This window comes from Triticum urartu, chromosome 5 (genome assembly GCF_003073215.2).
Source record: "Triticum urartu cultivar G1812 chromosome 5, Tu2.1, whole genome shotgun sequence".
NCBI classification, from domain to species: Eukaryota; Viridiplantae; Streptophyta; class Magnoliopsida; order Poales; family Poaceae; genus Triticum; species Triticum urartu.
Window position 1 is genome coordinate 173,159,473 of NC_053026.1, and position 5,962 is coordinate 173,165,434.

Here is a 5,962-nt window from a genome sequence, read left to right on the forward strand (position 1 = left end):
TTCAAAATCCATAAATAATATTTTATAAACTAATTTCGTGTTTGGTGCATTTTTTTATAGTTACTGCCCAGTTTTTATAATTACATCTCATTTATTATTTTTGAAGCTCATTTTCCTGTTAAGCCTAATGCATCCCTCCTAGGAAAGATTTGCAGCCCAGTGGGGCGGAGAATAACAAGTTGACCTTGCCTAGGTATTCCTCAAAGAGACGTATAGCTGCGCTAGCCATTTTCATCTTGAAAAAATTAGTATCTAGGCTGGATATCTGGCCTGGGCTAGACGGGCCGTAGCCCGCCTAGTTAATACCCTGCTCTCCTCTGAACAACAACAAAATCATCACCAAGAAAAACTCTGTAGTGCTCACGCCTCAAAAACACAAATACTGCTCGAGCTGCTTGGTCCCAGCTATCGGCCGCACCTTGTGCAATTCTCTCGTTTATATTGACTACATAGGTTGACAAAGGTGTGGGACCGTGATATCAGGAAACCAGGAGAAAGCAAAAAAATAGTTGTACATAATAAGGAGGCACTTGCGTATGTACGGTTATGGCCCTAGTGGGTCCCTAGTGTCATACAGTCAAAATAAAGTCCTCTCCTAAATCCTCATGTTCGTTTACGATGTTAACAATGCTCGGCGCCACGGCAAGCACAACAACTCGAAGGACAACGGAGAGGGCCTCGCGGGCCCTTCGGATGGTCTGATACAGCACCCGCTGCTCATTCAGGAAGCCAGGATCATCGGACACCTATGAGCACCTTCGAGAAACTGAGATGGCATAAAACGGTAAGGCCGCGCTTGGGAGCTCTGGTTTATTTCAAACCTGTATTAACATACAAGTGTAATTTACTCGTCATCGGAAACAACGCATAAAATACAGGCGTAAGGAAACCGAGGGCCCGAGGTCGGTAAGTAAAACCGGTGGGTTACGCGTGTAATTTGAGAGACCAGTGTATATTTTACGAGCACTGCTATATGGACGACATTACCAGAAGATACATGCACGACGTGCGTATCATGCCATCCATGGGCAAGGCTGAAACAACAGCTAATGGCTGGATTAGCAATCGTCCGAGTGTCGTTCAACGTTTTTATCGTGTGTGAAGTACTTTCAATATTTTAGTAGTCGAAATCAACCAACCAAGCGCCTTCGCCCGAGACCATCTGCTTTAATTTACAAGCGTCGGTTTTACAAGCGGTTTTGGTTGGAAAACGACGATCCAATCACGGCCTAATATCATGAGTTGGTCAGAAGATCATATGGTTTCACGTCGAACCTACCCGACTTGTCGTATAGGCTATGAATGAAACATCAGACGATGAACTTCTTAAGCACGGAAACAATAGAAGATGATGATCTTCTTAACAAGCAAATCACTGGCATTAGATCGACATGCACAACAATACAAAGCATTATTCTCAGGAGGCACGGTGAACAGCTCGTGATGCCGCATGCCACAACATTCCAAGCTCAACTTTGCAATCAAACACAAGGCCTGGCATTACATAGACAATATTCATAACAAACTCTTAACACAGGAATATCTCAGCAGAGTAACTATTTACTTCTGAACTGAACACAGGAATAGGAAAAAATACTCGAGGCTGCTCACAACTAGGGCGTCCCACTCAAAAATATCAAATGCATGTCTTCTGGATAACATCAATGAGCAAATTTTGACAAGGTTTTCTAATTCCAATATATTAAACTAACGTCTTCTTCCTAACATCAATGATTAAACTTTGACAAGATATTCCCATTGAAAATATGTAATGCCTATGATCGTCCTGGCGTAGCTTCTTGTACTTTTTTGGGCACTTTTTGCCGAGGGCACTCCACGTGTTGTTAAATTGCCAATGGTCTCTGCAGACTAGTCATGTCACCGGTGTATAATAATACTGTGTAAAGCTTCTCGGTCATTCCTTCTATAATGTAGCGCAAACAGTGATTGCTTCTTTCTGCAAAGTGGAACGACCAACTAGACCCAATAATGCAGTAGTTTGCCTTGGACACATTGGATCCTTTTGTGCAATTCAACTAAAATCGAAGTCGGAATAAAACCGAGCTTTAATTTTGATATCCCTGTAAGCAACAATATGTATAAGGGAAACCATGACTGAGAAATAACGGTTGATGACTTGTACTCCTAGAAGAAAAGCATCTACTGATCTACTTTATCTTAATGGGATACAAAGCAGGAGAGTAGCAATTCTCCATCAGTGTGATTCATTCATATTGACTGAGACATTATCTTAACAATGCCTTGTTTCAACATGTATAAAGAACGACAAAGCAGAAAAGTACCATTCCTAAAACAATGCAACTGATTCATTTTAACAGAGAAATTATCTTAACAATACATTGGTTAAACATGTAGAAAGAACTGCAAAGCAGGATAGTACCATTCCTAACAAGTGTTGCAGTTTTGAACTAAGATTCAGTAGTTAATTAATTCTGAGAGTGGCATTGCTTAATTTTACCAGCGGCATTATTTTAATGAAAAGCATAAACAATTCCAGGGAGAGTGGGCGCAACAACAGTATATGCTTCCATCTACTTATAAAGGGGGTGATGCAGAGTTTGTTGTAACAAAGAACAAGCATCATGTCTGGGTTGGTCCCATTTTTGTTCACTACTTAACGGGAAAAGACAACAATACAATAGCTTCAATTCAACATTTATTTAAAACAGTACCAATACAAGTAGCACAACATCTCAAAGCACACTGCACAATCATGTGGATGAAGGCCTGTACTGACCTTTCATGAGACGAACAAGATAAAATACGAATCTGCCAACACGAATAGGAAATCCAATCTCGTTTTGTGCAGTTGCACTGAAATCAAGCAAAGTGTTTCGCGTAGCGAAGCAAAATGTCGCAATAGCAACAAGTTGAATCGATATGAAGACTGGAAACAAATCTCGATCACCTTTTGTGCAGTTCCACCAAAATTATGCAAAGTCACCGGTGTGACATTCAAGTTGAACTGCACAAAACACTCTTAAGACATAATTGTTTCGAGTAGCAAAGCAAAATGTGCAATAGCAACAAGTTGAATCGATACCCCTGTTTTAACAGAGGAAAAAAGGAAACAATTACTTGTCGATAAAGGAGGATGAAACAAATGGTGACAAAAAGAAGCATCTAACTTATCTTGGAAGGAAAACAAAGTAGGACAGTAGCATTTCTAAAACGGTTGCATTGATTCATATTAACAGAGACATTTTCTTGAAACAACATTCATTAAAAAATGTAATTTACTTTTAACAGTGGCATTGCTTCAATTTTCCGGCGGCATTCTTAGATTAACAACAGCAAAATAGCTGTATGGGACATGCCAGCACCATGTGCGTCCACACATATAAATGGGTGATGCAGAGTATGTAGCCAAGCAGCATATATGCGCTGGTCCCATATTTGTTCTCTTTGAACCTTCTTCCTATGTGAGGGCAGAAAATCTAGTCCTGCACAAACTACTCGACCCCCCAATTTCTTTCCCTTTTCAACAAAGAGATCGGTTCCTTACAGATGTGTGTACTGGGTTACCCCCTTTTTCCCTTTTCGACCTACAAAGCGGCTGGATAGCCTGTCTATACTACTTTCCGCCCCTCCTTTCCTCATTGAACCACGTCCTAGATTCTTGCTCCAGCCCACCGCACCATCCTTTACTCTTTGAACCAAGACCTAGATTCGACTACAGATCAAAAAATATCAACATGCAGCTAGAGCAATGACGGTTTCAAAGGAACATATACCTTAGGGTCCTCGGGATGTGGCAAGGCGTGCAGTGGGAGGCTGGATCTATGCACACTACGTACGGCAGCGAGGAAGAAGGGGTCGGTGCCCTCCCGCATAGGCGCTGGATGAAAGAGAACATCGCAGCCGGCAGTGGATTGCCTCCCTCGCCGAAGGCGATAGAGTGAACGCTGCCCCTCCTCCCCTTCCCGGTGTGACAGGATACGGACGCCTCCTTCACCAGCTGTGAGGGGGGAGAGAGAGACAAGAGGCCAACGCAATCTTGTTTAGATCTGGTGAAGAGAGGGTCAGAGACTATGAATATAGCAAACCCTAGCAAATGAACGCTGAGCCTCCAGCGTGTAACATATATGTAGTGCGGCGAGCGTGTGGAGAGTGCAAACCCTAAGTTGATGTCCACTCTGTTTGTGGTCTATTTTTTTCCTAGTTTTTTTGTTTCTTGTTGCTACATTATGTACTTGTGGGAGCTTAGATGTGATATCCTTAAATAACATCTAGATGTGAATTAGACAAACTGATTTTCTAACGTGCCAAGAAAGAAAGCTCAATCAAAAACACGCCCCCACTTCCAGGTCGCGAGAATCGTCGCGCGCACACATAGACATAGACATGCATATCCGTGTTTATGTAAAATTCCATTTCCAGATCCATCTCCAGTCATATTTGTCCAACTGGCACATTATTTACGTTGTTAATTATATATGCAGCAATATTAACGTACAACATCTCTTGTTTGTGCACTTCCGGACCGCTGCCACGGTCGGTCCTGACCAACCCGAACCCTCTTCATCACCCGCGCATGCTTCCCACCCGAAACGGTCAGTGCCGCATTCATGCCCGGCCAGAGAGGACGCGACCTCTCACAGGCGCCGGCATTGAAGCGGCGCACCGGCCGAGAGAGCGTCGCCCGTGCCGCTTCCAGGTGCATGCGGCTGCTCCGCATTCAAAGGTCGCAATAGCCGGCTATAGCATGCATGTAAAAAGTTCTTGGAAGTCCGTGCTAGAGCTAGCTGTCCTCCCACAACTCGTCAATCTCTTCCAATAGTGCTAGTACTCCATGACGAGATCCATCGACAAGCAGGCAGGAAAGTTATCGTATACTCGGTTTGTAGTGAGTGGCATGCCCAGCGACCGTGTTGATCTTCCGAGGTCGGGCATGACCCAGGAAAGTGTGTCCGGCCAAATGGGATCGAGCGTGTTGGGCTATGTGGTGCACCCCTGCAGGGAAGTTAATCTATTCGAATAGCCGTGATCTTTGGTAACAGGACGACTTGAAGTTGTACCTTGACCTTATGCAAACTAGAACCGGATACTTAATAAAACACACCCTTCCAAGTGCCAGATACAACTGGTGGTCGCTCTCTCACAGGGCGACAAGGGGAGGATCATCGGTTAGGTTTATGCTACACGATGCTACTTGGTGAACTTACCATCTAGTCTCTTCTCTTGCTGCAAGATGGAGGTTACCAGAAGCGTAGTCTTCGATAGGACTAGCTATCCCCCTCTTATTCCGGCATTCTGTAGTTCAGTCCACATATGATACCCTTATTCCTTTTGATACCAATGCATACATATGTAGTGTAGCTCCTTGCTTGCGAGTACTTTGGATGAGTAGTCACAGTTTCTTTGCTTCCCCTTTTTCCCCTTTCCTATACTCGATTGCTGCGACCAGACGATGGAGCCCAGGAGCCAGACGCCACTGTTGATGACGACTACTACTACTCGGGAGGTGCCTACTACTACATGCAGCCCGCTGATGGCGACCAGGAATAGTTTAGGAGGATCCCAGGCAGGAGGCATGCGCCTCTTTCGATCTGTATCCCAGTTTGTGCTAGCCTTCTTAAGGCAGACTTGTTTAACTTATGTCTATACTCAGATATTTTTGCTTCCGCTGACTCGTCTATGATCGAGCTCTTGTATTCGAGCCCTCAAGGCCCCTGGCTTGTAATATGATGCTTGTATGACTTATTTGATTTGTAGAGTTGTGTTGTGATATCTTCCCGTGAGTCCCTGATCTTGATCGTACAAGTTTGCGTGTATGATTAGTGTATGAATGAATCAGGGGCGTCACACCTATGCTGCGATACCTACCACATGCTTATCATGCCTCCCATATTGTTAAACCAAGCCTCTAACCCACCTTGCCTAGCAAACCGTTGTTTGACTATGTTACCGCTTTGCTCAGCCCCTCTTATAGCGTTGTTAG